At 36.9% G+C, this 18,446-nt stretch overlaps 1 long non-coding RNA gene across 1 annotated transcript; it reads right to left on the bottom strand.

Moving 5' to 3' along the window:
• On the bottom strand, positions 1-9,407 carry LOC143247298 (uncharacterized). Its single transcript, XR_013026466.1, has 3 exons — positions 9,335-9,407; positions 2,587-3,447; positions 1-181 (listed from the first exon to the last, which is right to left on the bottom strand). It is a non-coding gene; the product is annotated as an uncharacterized LOC143247298 (long non-coding RNA).
• Between the last annotated feature and the right edge of the window lie 9,039 nt (positions 9,408-18,446).

Below are 18,446 nucleotides of genomic sequence, written 5' to 3'. Positions count from 1 at the left end.
GTTTGAATAAGAATTTATCTTCACTCGCCACCACATAGGAAGGGATTGAAAGCCAGGGCACTAATGAAGAAAGGACCACGAAACTCACAAAGAATATCAAAGAAAAAAATTCAGAGGTGCATTGTCTTCGTCTTATCTTCTTTTCGATAGATGGCAAAGTAGTCGGTTGCTTTCTGACTCACTGCAAAAGACAACAAAACACGGAAAACTCAAACGCTAACACTTAAAAGTTAATAATGAATAATAACGAAGAATTTAAAAATAAACGTACAAAAACACTTACAAGTTATCGAACAATGTGCAATAAACATCCTATAAACAGAAGTTTTTTGTTTGTTTCTCAAAAACTAGTATGCGGTCGTTGTCTTTTGTTAGTTTGTAAGTAAACGCAAAACTGTAAAATGTGCTTATGTGCTGTGCCCGCCAGCTGTTTTTAAGCCATATATTTAACGTAATGAGACTACATAAATAACTTCTTATTGTCGTTTTCACACTGATTCTATTGTAGATAAACAAAGGGAAGAATAATTTATTTTCTATATACTTATTTATAGTTTCTTTAGAGACTAAGTTTAAATTAAAATAGTTTTACTTGAATATAATTTTGATTTATATATTGTTGATAAAATGTTCGCAGTTCACACTTGATTTTTAATTAAAAAGTTGTTTATTAAATTTCCATGGATTTAAAAGTTCCGTAGGGAGTTTGCAGAAAGAACAAAATGGCTTTTGGATTGTTTGTTTTGGAATTTCGCACAAAGCTACTCGAGGGCTATCTGTGCTAGCCGTCCCTAATTTAGCAGTGTAAGACTAGAGGGAAGGCAGCTAGTCATCACCACCCACCGCCAACTCTTGGACTACTCTTTTACCAACGAATAGTGGGATTGACAGTCACATTATACACCCCCACGGCTGGGAGGGCGAGCATGTTTAGCGCGACGCGGGCGCGAACCTGCGACCCTCGGATTACGAGTCGCACGCCTTACGCGCTCGGCCATGCCGGGCCATGGCTTTTGGAAGTGACAGGATAAAACATCCAGTTAAAATATTTGTTTGTTTTTGATTGGTTTGGAATTTCGCGCAAAGCTGCACGAGGGTTATTTGTGCTAGCCTTCCCTAATTTAGCAATTTAAGACTAGTGGGAAGGCAATTAGTCATCATCATCTACTTCCAATTCTTGGGTTACTCTTTTGTCAATTAATAATGGGATATACCGTCACGTTATAACGGCTGTAAGGGCGAGCATATTTTTTGTGACGGGGATTCGAACCTGCGATCCTCAGATTGCGAGTCGAGCGCTCTAACCACCTGGCCATGCTGGGAGCAGTTAAAATGACGGCTAAGAAAACGAACGCGAAGCGAACATAATTTCAAGCTAAAAATATAATACACTCGAGCAGCCTAATCACCTGGTTATTTCAAGTCCCTTAGAAGTGATTAAGCAAATGTAAGCACACAAATACAAAGGCTCCAAATTTGGTTTAAAATGTACTGACATAAACAATCTTAAGTGGTAAAGCCAGTGAATGAAAAACGAAGGCGTAGTTTGAATGAAACAAAGGTTGTTTTGGGTATGTATAGATCAACTAAAGTAAAAATGGAAACAGGAAGTGTTAATTATACATTACCTCTTCCACAAACCGTTTTGTTTTCACTGAAAGCTCGATGAAAGATCATTGCTCAAACCGTTGATTTCAAGTTTTAGTTATTTTAAATGCACTGATGGAGGTCTACACCCCATGCGTCTCGCACTTTCTTGGAGCTAGAAGCGCCCCTATCGTAGAATTGTATTTTTAGTTTTATTTTGCAAACCAAATGACTTTTTCGGAATGACTTCTACTGGTATCCCGTCTGTATTAACTTAAAAATGCCATTTATGAGTTGACATATCACATCATATATATGTATATATATATATATAATGAATAGAGTTCTTCTACAGTTCAACTTTTTCGAGTTTTACTTGATAAATAAACTTAAAAGTTCAACAATGACACAAAGCTCTTCTTTATGAGGAGATTTTTAAGCGATAAACAATCATCAATCTGATATTATGTTGTAAGAAAAGGTGTTGAATAAAAAGGTTTATTCAAAGCTATTTACGATTTCACGTATTTGGAAGTGATAACTTTAGTTAATAATAAAGAGATGGCTTTAGTGAATTAGATAAATGGTAAGAATAATCTTGCAGGAAAGAGTAAATCTTTACAAAAAAAGAAAATTATAGACGTGAGAGAGTTACCTATTAACCCGATTATAAGACGATGCTTTTTATTAATAATTAAACTGTAAAATTCATAGTTGCCTTATAATTGCGGCCGACCACAGGTTTTAGCCTGTCGAATTCCTGAATATCCAGATATCATCTTTCTACACATGGCGCCAGATATGCCCACAAAACTATCGCTAATTCTTATAACTGACCTATCTGCACGCTGCTCAGTTATAGTTCTGATTTTGCGGACCAATAAAAGGACTTTATGATACTCAATTTTTCTTTCCCATGGTTTTTAAAAATGGATCGCCTTATATGCGAGACCGCACTATAATTGGGCCAATACGATATGTTATAAACTCATTACTTACCTTTCCATCATTTCGACGTTGCGATAAGGGACTTTCAACTCAGTTTCCTCTCTTTCAACAATATAACTTTCGTCCTTCGAACAAACAGAAGAGTTAGTAACCATCTTTTGACTACTGATAGTAAAGATACAGTTTTTTAGGCTGTCACTAGATCCGAGTTCACGAGTTTGAAAATGTTTTACTTCATTCACAGAGGAACTTTCCCCAAGGCTAGTAGAAAATGAAGTGTTTATCGGGTGGTGCTTGAAAGTATAGGAACTAGATTTATCCAAACCCCTAGTTCATACTGTTTTAAGATGGCAGATCGGGTTAGACAGGGAACGTAGCTCTTTTGTTTCTTACAGATATCAGTACTTTTGACTCTCCCACGAGGCCTTGAAAGATATTTCGGTTCTTTTATGTTGCGAGCGTGAGAAGGGTTAGTTAACTGACAATGAACACTAGTTAATTTTCCAATGTGGGTAATGTGGAGGAAATCGTTAGCAAAATTCCGAAAAGCGGGACTATGAATTTGTTGACTGTAACAAAATCCATTAGTGTTTCCTGTTGAGTAACTAGAATCACATTTGCCGGTTTCCTCGAGTTTTTCATCGCCTTCTTCCACACTCTGTAAGTGATAATGATTCGAATTGCAGTGGTACCTGGAATGACAGCTCTTCTGTGTGGGATCAGAATAGTTCTCTGAACTGATTGGTTGTGCATGGTGGATCCGAGGCTTGTTTCGACCTGTTGCACGGCTGGAATTACCTTTCTTGTTCATAGTTTGAAAAAATAACTTTCCATTGTCTTCGTAGCGCGAAATAAGGAGATCAAACTTGTGAGCATTCAAGAGATGCACTGTATTATTATACACAGATGAAGCTGTAATCAAACCAACAACAAACACACATTTAATTGAAAACATGGCAAGTCCAATAATAAATATATAACAGGCTGCAGCAATTCTATACTAAGAGCATAGAGGGAACATTAAGCCACTCTATTTACTTAGCAAGAATTATAAAACCATTAAATTCGTTCGTAGTTTCTAGTTAGAGAGATAATTTAAACATCAACAAATGAACAACGAAAGACTGCAAAATCACTAGAAACTACTAGTTACATGTGATATGTAACAACTCTCATTTAATATTGTTAGGTATGATATGTAGCAACTGTCATTTAGTATTCTTAGGATTGATATGTAGCATCTCTCATTTAATATTCTTAACAGTCATATGTAGAAATCCTCATTCAGCATTGTTACGTGTAATATGTAGCAACTCTCATTCAACATTGTTTCGTGTAATACTTAGCAACTGTCATTTAATATTCTTAGGAACTCTCATTGAATATTGTTACGTGTAATATATAGCAACTCTTATTTGATATTCTTAGGAGTGATATGTAGCAACTCTCATTTAACATTGTTTTGAGTAACATGTAGCAACTCTCATTTAACAGTGTTGTGTGTACTATGTAGCAACTCTCATTCAATATTGTTAGGTGTAATATGTAGCAACTCTCATTTGACATTCTTAGGAGTGATATGTAGCAACTCTCATTTAATATTGTTAGGTGTACTATATAGCAACTCTCATTCAATATTGTCAGGTGTAATATGTAGCAACTGTCATTTAGTATTTTTAGGAGTGATATGTACTAAGTTTCCTTCAATATTGTTAGGGACGATATACAACAACTGTAACTCCATATTGTTAGGGGTAGTATACATCAACTGTAATTCCATATTGTTAGGAGTGGTGTAAACCAACTGTAATTCCATATTGTTAGGGTGGTATACAACAACAGTAATTTTTTATTGTTAGGGGCGATACACAACTGTAATTCCATATTGTTAGGGGTGGTATACATCAACTGTAATTCCATATTATTGGAGGCATACAACAACTGTAATTTCATATTGTTAGGAGTGGTATACATCAACTGTAATTCCATATTATTGGAGGTATACAACAACTGTAATTTCATATTGTTAGGAGTGGTATACATCAACTGTAATTCCATATTGTTAGGGGGGATACGCAACTGTAATTCCATATTGTTAGGGGTGGTATACATCAACCCTATATTTTATTTTTATTGTGCTGAAATACAATTTCAGTTGTTAATATAAATTATTAAATTTAATTTTGTTTGAAATTAACCATAAAGCTGCACAATGGGCTATTTACGCTTTGCAGACATACTTCTGTGCCACTGTGTCTGTGTTGATACTTATTTTAAATTAAAGCAGAAATCCGAATTAAAACATTATATTTAGTAAAGAAATGTATCTGAGCCATGTTATGCTAATAATTATAAACCACTAGTCTTAACCTACAAACATATTCAGATTTCAGTGTGGTATAATAAAGAAATTGTGATTTTTTCACACAGGTTTTCTGTCATGTCGCCAGTGTACTGAGCGAGGTAAAGAATGAATTATTTTGTAGGTCATGAAACAAACACTTCATTCAGTAGGAAGACAAACGACAGATGAATGTTTGCTTCAGGTTGACTGCCCTTAAAAATGAGTGCACGAAATGACGTAACCTACCTATGAATGTATTAAAAAAAATAAATCAACTATTTCTGCCTGAAATAGCAATAAATATTACATTATGACAGCATCTAAAAAACACCAGAACATAGGATGCAAAGATTGAGGAAAGAATTTAATATTAAAATCGACACAGTTTATAGTACAATGTCATTGCAAAAGTCGACGTCTTTTTGCCCTACCTTTACAATATAAAAGACTTTATATAAAAATACATATTTTTCAACAAGATTGTTTACTTTAGGGGTTTTTGCTCTTATCTATCCCTAGAATACAGACAAGGAACTTAGTTAACATCACTCGCAGCCAAGTCTTGAAATGCTTTTTTTCTGACTGAACTGGGGAATTTAATAACCGTTCCAGCCAAGAGCCACTGGATTCATATTTTGGACATGTTATTACCTAGGCCACGCTCGATTCTTCCATTAATAATTTGAAGTAGGCTCTCAAAAACATTCTTATGTATTGCCATTATAACTTTTTTTTTTTTTTAATTTGGAACCTCAAATATTCCCAATATTCCTTCTCATGGTACAGCTGTAGATTTCGTAGCTGGTGAGACTGGTTCGAATCCATTCTATACCATAAAATATTTCCCTCACTTTCAGCTGGGGATTCGTTATAAGAATTACAGTCAGTCCCTTATAGTTGGTTGTACTATGACGACGACGGTGGTAAAGGGTTTTGTCATAAATACAAAATCGAATGCAAGTCTAAAAGGCAATAGGGGTTTAAGTGATGCCAAATTAGTACTCAATTACTTACATATTCTGTGAGTTATTGTAACGCTTTAGGCTGTTGTTGTTTTTCCAATTTATTTTTTTTTCATAGCAGTCACACAAAATTTCAACAGTTTACGTTTCTCTTCGACATACCCAGATTTTAAACTCTCAAGTCACTACCGATAGGATATCAGATATTCATGCTGAATAATTTTATATTTTCAGAACAGTTAGCGAAAAGAAGTTAGAAAATCGTGTGAAATCATTTAAAGTTTGTTACGTTTTTTGTATGAATCTTATGTTACTAAGAATCCCATAACTAACAAAGCTGTGGATCAAAGTCCATCTTAATGCATAAATAGATTATAAAACCCACCATTCAAAAATTTTAGAGTTAAGAATTTGTTCAAGTCCTCGAGCTTAAAATTAGTCGAAAAATGTCTCAAGAAAACAGGCAACAGTTAGTCCAGTTTAGTGTTTGTTTGTTTTTGAATATCGCGCAAAGCTACTCGAGGGCTATCTGCACTAGCCGTCCCTAATTTAGTAGTGTAAGACAAGAGGGAAGGCAGCTAGTCATCACCACCCACCGCCAACTCTTAGGCTACTCTTTTACCAACGAATAGTGGGATTGATAGTAACATTATAACGCCCCCACGGCTAAAACGGCGAGCATGTTTGGTGCGACTGGGATTCAAACCCGCGACCATCGGATTACGAGTCTAATGACATAACACACAACATTCTTGATGATATAATGAGAATCATTTTAGTGAAATAACACAAAACTTGGTGATTTAATACAAATAGTTTATTGAAAAACAACACAGAAGTTTCCTAGCGATCAGGCCTGACGAGAAGGAGGTCAGGGGTGCCAGTGTCCCAGGGTCCGGGTGCTAGGGGCCCGGGAGAAGAGCCTACATATATTGCCTTGCCACTTGGTGTGTGTATGGGAGGGTCCTTAATGCTTGCTGCCCTGGGGCCCCTAATGGCTCTCGACGGCCCTGCTAGTGATATGACACAGAACTCATCAATGATAGACCAGAGGTTCCAAAAACCACATTAAAATAGCGCATAAATTGTTTCGTGAGTATAAAAACAACACTGGAAGCAGAACTTTATTAATATTTAGCAATTAGAAATATCTGATCATATTATTTAATTTCTGAACAGTTTTATGGAATCAACAATGATCGCTCAGATCCAAAGTTTCGTAACCTTAAAAGATTACATAGTTGCAAATATGGTTTTTTTTTTTTTTTTTAAATCCAAGTCAAAATTCGGTATCCTTGATGACGCATATTGGTCAAATACAGAGCTCAGTATCCTTGAAAAGGTTTATAGTATCCAAAGTCCTAAATTTTTGTCAGTTACAGATGATAGCGGCAAATGTGTGACAATACTTAATTTTTTGTATTAAATTAGATAAATCATAATGCAGGCTCTAATTATTTAGATTGTGTGTTTAGAACTAAGCACGAAGCTACACAATGGACTATCCGTACCCTATCCACCATGGTTATCGAAACCAGGTTTCTAGCGGTGTGAGTCTGTAGACATAGGGCTGTTCCACTGGGGGGAATTTGTGTAGATGGAAATATCTCTCTAAAGGACGAAAACATTTTTTAGTTGCACTTAAGTAACAATGTTCTAAATTTAATTATAAGTACTTAAAGAGAGATGGCATTTAGACTTCAATCTAAGCAGCACCTATTGCGACAAGGGGTAAACGCAAGGCCAGATACCGGTTTTTAGCGGTGCAAGTCCGCAAACATATCGCTGAGCCACTGGGGGGCAAATTTTATGTTTTTAAGGGAGAATTTTAACGAAACAGTAAGCTCGAAGTATCTCACCGAATCATTATGTACCAAGAACCAATCAAATGATTTTTATTGGTGTGAAATAAGTTAGGTTTTATTAACCAATGGCGGAAATACACATACACGTTTCAAAGATAAATCGAGAAAAATACATCCTGAATTACCCATTCTGGAACGAGTCAGTTAAACGCTAACTCAGGGATTTCCAAGTGTCAGGGGGCCGTAGCAAATGAAAAATATTGTTAAGTTATATATAAAATGTTTTGGGGAGGTTCTAATGGTTAGAAAGTTTGGGAACCCTTAAAGTAACCAACATTTTTCCCTGTTTATAATGTTCTGAATAAGGTATTGTGCTGAAAAAGTTTGGAAACCCTTGAAGTAACCAACATTGCCCCAAAATAGAATGTTTTGAAGAAGGTATTGTACTGAGAATATTTGGGAACCCTTGAAGTAACCAACATTGTTTCTATTTAGAATGTTCTGAAGAAGGTATTGTGCTGACATGGTTTAAGAAATGTATCTTAAGACGTTGTTCTATGCTTTATTTTAATAAAGTTTTAATACCCATACCAGCCGTCTTGAGATACATGTTTACTTCAAGTTGGTTTCTCGTCATCATGATGGTTTAAAAATCTTTGAAGTAACCAACATTGTTTTTATTTAGAATGTTCTGTTTAAAGATATTTTATTTTAACATGGCAAGCAATAAAGAAAAAAACAACAACAAGTTATTAATATCTATTGCTTCTCATAATGTTTGTAACGTCAGTTTTTAAATGTGTCGAATACGTACTTGGCCAGGTGGTTAGAGTGCTTGACTCGTACTCTGAGGGTTGCGGGTTCGAATACTCGTCACACCAAACATGCTTGCCTTTTTCAGCCGTGGGGGCGTTATAAAGTTACGGTCATTCTCACTCATCGTTGGTAAAAACGTAGCCCAAGAGTTGGCGGTGGGTGGTGATGACTAGCTGCTTTTCCTCTAGTCTTACACTGCTAAATTTGAGACGGCTAGCGCAGATGGCCCACGTGTAGCTTTGCACGAAATTAAAAACAAAACAAACAAACACGTACTGAAAATGCATAACAGAATGATTTTATTCTTCAGCGGCGAGTTATTTGTTTGTGTGTTGTTAGGGACAAACCTACACAATGGGTTGTCTGTGCTTATCAGGAATATCAGAACCTGGTTTTATCGTTATTAACTGATAAACCACCGGATTAACATTGTTACTATTCGAATGACTAAAATAATGGTTTTAATATATAACGATTAACCCAGAGGATCAGTAGTAATTCTGAAGATTTAGTACACTAAAAATAGTGTTTCAGTATTTGTGGTGGGAACAAGACAAGACAGCCTATTGTGGAGCGTTGCACTAAATAACAAACATACAGTAAAAAACCCAACGATTAATGGATTAGTTTGTTATTTTTTAAATGAATAGTTGAATTATTTTAATTTTCAGCAAGGAGTGGGACTGTTTTGTTACAAATGACTAACGGAACTATTTTAATCTAGCTGCGAATCGGTAAGGTGTGTCATGAGTTTGAAAGTTATTGCTACGAGAGAAGACCTGGAACGATAGTTATTTTTGTTATATTTATGAAATATTTCCAAATACCAAAAACAGGCCTAGCTCACTGAAAGTACAAGAAAGCCCACTGACCTATATATTTTAATTCCCGCTATATTCAGTACCTGTCAGGAGGGCACGAACACATGCGTTACTCACAACGTGCAGGATTCGAAACAAGTATTAGCAGTAAGATCCCTGCAAGTAGCACGTGACTGGGTTTGAGAATATGCCGCAGGCCAAAACAACCGGTTCTATAGCCTTCTTTGTTTAAAGATTGCCGATTTGTGTAATATTTACAAAGAGAGATACTTGATAAGGTAAGAGGTAACAAACCCATTCTGTTGTTAGTATTACTTGTTTAGAAAGAAGATACAATAAAAACAAAACTTTACATTATGAGTACGTTTATGGAGATGAAGCCTTTTTTACTAAAATCAAATACAACCTTGACGTGTCATAAATCATTGTCGGCTGTTTGTGATATACAAACAAACGTTCTGTTGATTAACTTGACTGATTCAATGTTCTGTGAACCAGTTTAACTATTAAAATGTTTAAAAAATCTTCTTTGATTCAGTTCAACTGTTTAGGGCGTGAAAAATCATTTTGTAAATCAGTTTGTTTATGGTGTGAAAAACGATTCTGTAAATCAGTTTGACTATTGATATTGTTTGGAAACCGTTCATTAATCCTGCTTGACTGTTTCTGTGGTTTAGAAACCATAAATAACGACTCACGAAGTACATAATAAATATAAGTACGTTTTACTTTTGTGTTTATTAAGACAAGAAAGATAATATTATAGTTAGAAAAAGTCGTGATATAGCGTGTTCTGAGTTTAGAAAATTAAATGTACTAACAGCGCCACCTGTGCGTATTCAAGTCGGAACAAGCATTAACTGCGTGGTATATACGCACCATTAAATAGAACAGGGAAGAATAATTAATTGATTACGAAGATATAATAATGAAGAGATTATTCTGTTAAAATTTATCAAACGCGTTCATATGTCTATATGAATCGTCTGCTCTCGCTCTCTCTCGTTAGTCCTCGAGATGATACATTTCATTAGGAGGTATAGGCAAGTCTCATCACTCATAAAAACTTAGGCTAAGCCTAACAATATCTAAGTTGCGGGACTACTTCCTTGAGAACCAGTTGTAGACAATTTTTTTTTAACGTCTACAAATTAAAGTTGTGAATCAAAGCTTTCTTAACTACCATTTGTAAGAAGCAAAATATATAATATTTTAATAAGTAGTTGTGATAATTTATATCTGATAAATTGTGTTCTGAGCAAACAACATCAGCTAGATTATGCTTTTTTTTTTTAATTTCGCGCAAAGCTACACAAAGGTTATCTGCGCTAGCCGTCCCTAATTTAGCAGTGTAGGACTAGCGGGAAGGCAGTTAGTTGTTACCACCACTCACTGCAAACTCTTGGGCTACTCTTTTACCAACGAATAGTGAGATTGACCGTCACATTATAACGTCCACACGGCTGGAAAGACGAGCATGCTTGGTGCAACAGGGAAACTGCATAGGACGGAAACCTGTACGAGCTGGAAATATCAAAATTTTGCAGCATTATCTTGAGATTTCTCTTATAAAACGCCCTCTATAAGGTGGAACCTGCATAACGCGGACGGAAAACTATCTTTCACCTACCCTATCTATCAAGAAGCAGGATTAGAACCTGAGTAAGGCGGAAAAAATGTTTTTAATTAAATATTAATTTCTTATTTAATTAATAGTTTGTTTAAATATTAATAAATTATTGTTTAATTAATAATTTGTTTAAATATTAATAAATTCTCGGACATTTTGTTACAATAAGCATGGGTTAAGTATATTCTGTTCTTTTTTCTGCCGTTATTGCCGGAGGTCGCTGTTTAAAGAACGATTGACTGCATTTTTTTTTGTTGCATTTGCTGATGGAAAACTAGAGAAACCATGTGTAATAGATAAAAGTGAAAATCTGCACTGTTTCAAAAAATTTAAGGAAGAATCAACTTCCTGTGAAATGGAAAGCGAATGATAAAGTTTGGATGGCAAGTGCTATATTCGAGGAATTTTTGAACAAATTAAACAAAAGAATGGAACAAGAAAATAGGAATATTCCACTTTTTCTAGATAATGCAACTTGTCACCCAAAAGTTCAACTTTCAAATGTTCGTTTAGTCTTTCTACGTCCATGTACAGCATCAGTTCTACAGCCACTAGATAACGGAATTATACAGTGTATAAAATAGAAATACAGAAAACTGATGCTTCAGCATATTATTGCAAACATAAACGACTGTAAGGGAGCATCTGAAATGACCATGAAAATTGACGTGTCAGATGCAATTGCATTTTTAAATAATTCAGTCAAATGCGTAAAAGATGAATGCGTAATAAAGTGCTTTCGAAACGGTGGATTTATTCTTGATAATGGCGGATATTATTAAGAAGAAGTTGTTTGTTATGACGATTCTAGTGAAATCCGAACTCTGAGAAGATTGAAGCAGATGATTCTGTAAATGTGGAAAGTTTTGTGAACGTTGACGAGAATGTTTTAACAGAAACTGATGAAAATGATTTAAAATGTATAATAGAATCGCAACATGGTAACAGTGCGAGAAATTCAGAAGATGAACAAACTGGAAAAGACAGTGAGGAAACAGAAATTCCTACTTCATTGCAAGTATTAAGTTATATTAACACTATCAAATTGTATGCAAAAATGAAGGGGGGAAAATGAACTTCGTAAACAGGCCGTAGAATTGGCGTTCTCTTTCAACCGCGTGAAATTGGACAGTTTCTTCAAATAAACTTGATTAATATTTTGTGTACTTATGTATATTTTGAATATTTATTTTATTCTATTCTAACAAATATAGCATAAACAGTATAATAATTTTATTCACAAACGTATTACTTCCCTTGAGTCAAGAAAGTATAACGTTCCACTCAAAAATTATATATAATCAAGGAAATGCATGTTCACTATGTCTAAGCTGGAAAACCTTACTCGGTCCCATGCGATTCCGTTTTAGATAGGTTTTATTCTATTAGGAAATGATTGTTTATATTTGCCATACCTAGAAGTATACTCGAAGTAATATTAGGAGGTGACCGTACAGCTGTCCAGAGAGCACCATTATGTCCACGTCAAACACTGTACAGCTGTCCAGATAGCATCAGTATGTCCACGTCAGACACTGTACAGCTGTCCAGAGAGCACCAATATGTCCACGTCAGACACTGTACAGCTGTCCAGATAGTACCAGTATGTCCACGTCAGACACTGTACAGCTGTCCAATAGCACCAGTATGTTCCCGTCAGACACTGTACAGCTGTCCAGATAGCACCAGTCAGTCCACGTCAGACACTGTACAGCTGTTCAGAGAGCACCAAAATGTCCATGTTAGACATTGTGCAGCTGTTCAGAGAGCTCCAATATGTCCACGTCAGACACTGTACAGCTATCCAGAGAGCACCAATATGTTCCCGTCAGACACTGTACAGCTGTCCAGATAGCACCAGTCAGTTCACGTCAGACACTGTACAGCTGTTCAGAAAGCACCAAAATGTCCATGTTTGACACTGTGCAGCTGTTTAGAGAGCACCAATATACCCACGTCAGTCAGTATATATGTTGGAGTTAAGTTTATGAGGAAGTGTTTGTTTATTTTTAGTATTTCACCCTCTAGTTCGTATTGTTTGTTTGGTTTTGAATTTCGCGCAAAGCTACTCGAGGGCTATCTGCCTGCGCTAGCCGTCTCTAATTTAGCAGTGTAAGACTAGAAGGAAGACAGCTAGTCATCACCACTCACCGCCAACTCTTGGGCTACTCTTTTACCAACGAATAGTGGGATTGACCGTAACATTATAACTTCCCTACGGCTAAAAGGGCGAGCATGTTTGGTGCGACGGGGATTCGAATCCGCGACCTTCAGATTACGAGTCGAACGCCTTAACCCACCTGGCCGTGCCGGGCTAGTCCGTATTACTTCAGACTTAAGTTTCAGGTTTACTACGATACAAATAGGGGTTCGATACTAATATTTAGCACGAATAGCTCATTGTGTAGTTTTGTTGCTTTAAGAACAACCAAACCTAACAGTTGAAGTATAAATACTTAGATTACGTCAATTGTCATTACTGTCGTTAAATATTAGTCGTTTAAAGCGCCCTATGGTGGTATATATACAGTTCATTCTTCATCATGCCAGTATGCCCTTCGTTCAGTCTATTGACGTGAAATTAAAATAACTTATTTTAAAGTATTCTAACAGTCGCGTTTTTCTGACTAACTCATCATAAATTAGAAAAGTTATAATTAATATTAAAAGTTTTAATTAATATTAGATATATCTTTCTTGTTGCCCTCCAGTGGCTAATTTGTCTGTGGGGTTTTAACATCCGTGATGGGAATAACACGGATAACCCATCGTGTAACCTTGTGCTTACTAATCAAGAAACAAACGAATCTTTTTTGTCGCTACCCTTCTTAAATAAGCAAAATAGGAGCAATCGTTGTCACGTGCTAGAAGTTAACTAGGTTATGGTTTAGTTATATGCTACGTGTCAGTCTTTTTATTGGTTGGGACTTTTAAGAAGAAGAACTGACGTCACATATTTAAAGCAAAAAAAAAAGTGTACGTAATTATACATCTTCGGGCACAGTACATTCTTATTGTCCAGCGACTTGTGACTGTTTTTAACCAGCAATACTACAGTTCTTGTTCCACTATGCATTGTTAACTTGATGTAAAATATTTCCGTGGAAACTCGAAATAATCTCATTTCGGTGGAAAAATAATGGTAATGACCACAGGGAGTCGACAGGTTGGTAGTACTGGGTGGGGGTTAAACGTTGCTTCTAGTTTATCCTGTAAGTGTTAATCTTGTTTGAAGTTAAGCACAAAGCCGCAGTATGGGCTATCTTTGCTCTGCCCACCACGGGTTTCGAAACACGGTTTCTAGCGTTGTAAGTACGCAGACAGATCACTGTGCCACTGGGGATGGGGCGAATGTTAATCGTAGCTTAGTATTTTATATGGTGAGTTTTGGGGTTTGTTTGGAATTAAGCACAAAACTACACAATGGACTATCTGAGCTCTACCCACCATGGGTATCGAAACCCGGTTTTTAGCAGTGTGAGTCCGCAGATATACTGCTGTACGATAAATTAAAATTAACACAATAGAGACGAGAAGTAGAAACCATTATTGTGAATGAAGTTTAAGAAACAAACACAGTTAACTCCTACCGGGAATGGATGGAAACAGTTAAAGAGAACAGACAAGAAATAAAACCATAATGTATAAAGTAAATATATTGTTTTCAAATGAAAAAATTAAAGATTAAAGCCTAATATTTATAAAGAGAAAAACGGTTTCTGCGTACACACACATATATCTATTTATCTTGATGTTACATGTTTCTTTGTTGTTAGGCGGAAGGTTACACGATGGGTTGTCTATCTGAATTCTCGGACAGCGGTAAGTCTACAGATTTACAACACTAAAATCAGGGGATACAGCAGATAGACCGATGTGGCTTTGCTGTAAGAAAAACACAAAAAACACATTCTGCTCATAAGGGTATCGAAACATGAACTATTAACGTCACAAGCCTGTAGACTTGCCGCTAAGCCACTGTGGGAATGATCAACACTTCTGTGAGCAGATAGTGGAATGTGTCTGTCACCATTACAGCTCTTCAAATGGACACAGAGTGTGAAACATATTCCGATAACGATGGGCCGAAAAAATGAACCCATGGGTTAACAGACAGTACATGCTGATTAGTAGATTAGGCTCGTGCGTTATTATTATCAGAGAAGGAAACCTTAGAAGTTTAAGGTAACTAAAATCTACTAGAATCTGTGTATATATACATATGATGACGTTAAATTCTTGGTTTATAACCTCATATGTATTATCACTATTATAGACATACACACACACACACACACACACATATATTTTGAAATATGTTTAAAATACAAAGATACACTGCTGGTTAAAATCTTAAGGCCAATGAACATAAAGACAAAATATGCATTTTGCGTTGTTAGACCCAACCACTTATTTGAGTAGAGCTTCGAAAGATAAAAATAAGAAAAGGGAAAATAAAACTAAAAAACATTTTAAGCAAGTATGTTTTGAAATTTTGCACAAAGCTACTCGAGGGCTATCTGTGCTAGCCGTTCCTAATTTAGCAGTGTAAGACTAGAGGGAAGGCAGCTAGTCATCACCACCCACCGCCAACTCTTGGGCTACTCTTTTACCAACGAAAAGTGGGATTGACCGTTACATTATAACGCCCCCACGGCTGGGAGGGCGAGCATGTTTGGTGCGACTTGGACGCGAACCCGCAACCCTCAGATTACGAAGCGCACGCCTTAACGCGCTAGGCCATGCCAGGCCCTTTAAGCAAGTAATAAGGAAAATGTGAGCACTATGAAATTAGCCTAAATACTAGCTGGTCAAAGTTTAAGACCATACCCAAAAGTAAATGGGGTAGGAAATGCCCAACAAGAGGTCTCAGTAGTGAGTTGCACGGTTGTCATTGCGAATAACTTCAAACATTCGCTTTGGCATGGTCGATATAAGGGTTTACAGAAGGCTGGCTGGAATGTTATTCCAAGTGGTGAAGATGGCTTCACAAAGATCATGCACTGTTTGGAAATGATGTCCATTTCTGTAGACTTCCCTTGCCATCCACTCCCAAACATTTTCAATGGGGTTCACTTCGGGCGAACATACTCGATGGTCCAAAATCACGTTATTCGCCATGAAAAAGTGATTTGTTCTGCGGGCATTGTGGATTGCAGCATTGTCCTGCTGAAAGATCCAGTCATTTTCACACAAGCGAGGGCCTTCAGTCAATAAGGATGCTCTCTTCAACATGCCAATGTAGCCTGCTGCTGTTTGAGGTCCTTGAACAACCTGAAGCTTCATTGTTCCATGGAAGGAGAAAGCATCCTAGATCATGATGGAACCTCCATCCACTGTGTCGTGTAAAAAATGTTTCCGGCGGTATATCCTTATCGTGCCAGTAACGTTGGAAGTCATTTTGACCATGCAGGTTAAATTTTTTCTCAACAGAGAACAAAACCTTTGTCCACTTTTCTGCATCTCATGCTTGGTGCTTCTCAACAAAGTTTAACCGATTTGTTTCGTGGTGTGGAAGGAGATGTGGCCTTTGAAGACGTTTACAGTTTTTAAAGCCTTTCTCTCGCAGATGCCGTCTTATTGTTCTTGAACTGCATTCTGCGTTCGTAAGGGCCTTAATTTGGTTCGACGATCGGTTGGTATCTTGCCGAACAACCCGTCGAATCCTAATGCTCAACGCCGGCGAAATTTTCTTGGGCCGACCACTTTAAATTCTCGTTCCGTAGTCTTCATGGTCTTTTAAGAAATTTGCAACAGCAGTTTTACTTCGCCCAATCTCACCAGCGATGGCACGTTGAGAGAGACCTTGCTTTTGCAGCTCAAAACACAGGAGATGCCACGTTCAAACTCTGTCAACTTTTAGCCTTTGCCATGTTTTTACCCAATGTAACACAGGAGATGTCAGTGGGAGATGTTGACAATGCTAATGCTTGAACACAAATGACTAAATTTCTTTACGTGTTTACCGATTAACGCTTCGTTTCAGTATGGTCTTAAACTTTTGATCAGCTAGTATTTAGGCTAATTTCACAGTGTTCACATTTTCCCTATTAAATGCTAAAAAAAGTTTTTTAGTTTTATTTTCCCTTTTCTAATTTTCATCTTTCGAAGCTCTACTCAAATAAGTGGTTGAGTCTAACAACGCAAAATGCATATTTTTTCTTTATGTTCATTGGCCTTAAGATTTTGGCATGGCCAAGCGTGTTAAGGTGTTCGACTGGTAATCCGAGGGTCGTGGGGGCGTTATAATGTTACAGTCAATCCACTATTCGGTGGTAAAATAGTAGCCCAAGAGTTGGCGGTGATGAATAGCAATCTTACACTGCTAAATTAGGGACGGCTTGTATAGCTTTGCGCGAAATTCAAAACAAACAAACAAGATTTTGGCCAGCAGTGTATTTCAAAATATCCCTCTGGGTCAGCGGTGAGTTATCGGATTTATAAGGTGAAAATCTGAGGGTCAGTTTATCACGGTATACAGGCCACAGATAATCCATGTGTAGGTTTGCACTGAAGATGTATATTTATATATTTTAATATACATATATATTTCACAAATTATGTATTGTTTCGCATAGGCGATAAGGAATATTAGAAGAGTCTTCAGAACTTCTTATTTTACATTTTGAAAATGACATTTTTAAGGAATGTTCTAGGAAACCTTCAAGCAACGTGAGTTAGGAACGTTTTGGAGGTTTGCAATAATATGGATTGTGTAGAGTCATCGTAAGCTTTAAAAATAGACCTTTCAAATTGTACAGATTAATGCCCCCCGCTAGTACAGTGGTATGTCTCCAGATTTACAACGCTAAAATCAGGGGTTCGATTCCCCTCAGTGGGCTGAGCAGATAGCCCTTTGTGGCTTTGCTATACGAAAAACACACACACACACACATGTACAGATCAAGTAATGGATCACTTTTGCCATCTATTGACATAATTGTGAAGTTGTAGAAAAATTGAGTAGTGTTGTCATTACAATAGCTTTTTTTAAAAGTGTAATTATGAGTTGTAAAAAGTACATATAGGCTAGTAAAGCTCTTCTGATAAAGGTCTTCCAGTGGAACAGCTATACGTTTATGGACTTGAAACGCTAAAATCCGAGGCCCGATTCCTCACGGTGGATGAAGCAGAAAGTCCAATGCGGTTTTGTTCTGGAAACAAAATCACTTCTTTATTAAGGTAACCCGACATGACCAAGTAGTTAGGATGCTCGACTCGCAATCTGGGGATCGCGGGTTCGAATCACCATCCCACCAAACATTTTCGCCGTTATAGAGTTATGGTCATTCCTACTACTCGTTGGTAAAAGAGCAGCTCAAGAGTTGGCGGTAGGTAGTGAATACTAGCTGCATTTTCTATAGTTTTACAATGTTAAATTAGGGACGGTTAACGCAAGTAGCCGTTGTGTAGCTTTACACGAGCACCCCGCTAGTACAGCGGTATGTCTCCGGATTTACAACGCTAAAATCAAGGGTTCGATTCCCCTCGGTGGGCTGAGCAGATAGCCCTATGTGGCTTTGCTATAAGAAA

The sequence above is a fragment of the Tachypleus tridentatus genome, chromosome 3 (assembly GCF_004210375.1).
Source record: "Tachypleus tridentatus isolate NWPU-2018 chromosome 3, ASM421037v1, whole genome shotgun sequence".
NCBI classification, from domain to species: domain Eukaryota; kingdom Metazoa; phylum Arthropoda; class Merostomata; order Xiphosura; family Limulidae; genus Tachypleus; species Tachypleus tridentatus.
The sequence above is the reverse complement of the archived record's forward strand: the minus strand, read 5'-3'. Positions and strand labels throughout refer to the sequence as shown.